The sequence below is a fragment of the Monoraphidium neglectum genome (assembly GCF_000611645.1).
Source record: "Monoraphidium neglectum strain SAG 48.87 unplaced genomic scaffold scaffold00568, whole genome shotgun sequence".
Lineage (NCBI taxonomy): Eukaryota > Viridiplantae > Chlorophyta > Chlorophyceae > Sphaeropleales > Selenastraceae > Monoraphidium > Monoraphidium neglectum.
In genome coordinates, this window is record NW_014013060.1 from 21,940 (window position 1) to 22,410 (window position 471).

The window sequence follows — 471 nt, forward strand, 5'->3', positions numbered from 1 at the left end:
GTCCACTCCTTCACATGACAGTTCGGTGGGGGTATTCCAGCAGCAGCACACGCAGTTCATAGTGCCAGATGCTGTACAAGCGTTTGTACAATGCACAAGGGGCACGAAGTAGTGCGCAAAGCACTGAGACATTCTCTTGCAGTGAGCTCTCGACCACTTTGCAGCTGCCGCCTCAAATGCGTGCCATGCGTCTAGCCCTGCATGCTGCACCGCCCATGCATCCGACCGCACCTGGGACAGACAAGTGAAGTCCGAGGGAAGGATCAAAGAAGCAGCGGGAGTGCAGCACCTGCACTGCCCACAGCAGGTCATCCCAATCGCAGCTGATCGCTGCCAGGTCAGCAGAGAGGGCCTCATAGCAGTCTTGCAGTGTTGACTGCATGTTGGTGATATCCTTTGCAAGGGGTTCGAGTGATGGTGATGGTGATGGTTGAGGTATGTGCGTGTGTGTTTTTGTGTCTTTGTGTGTGT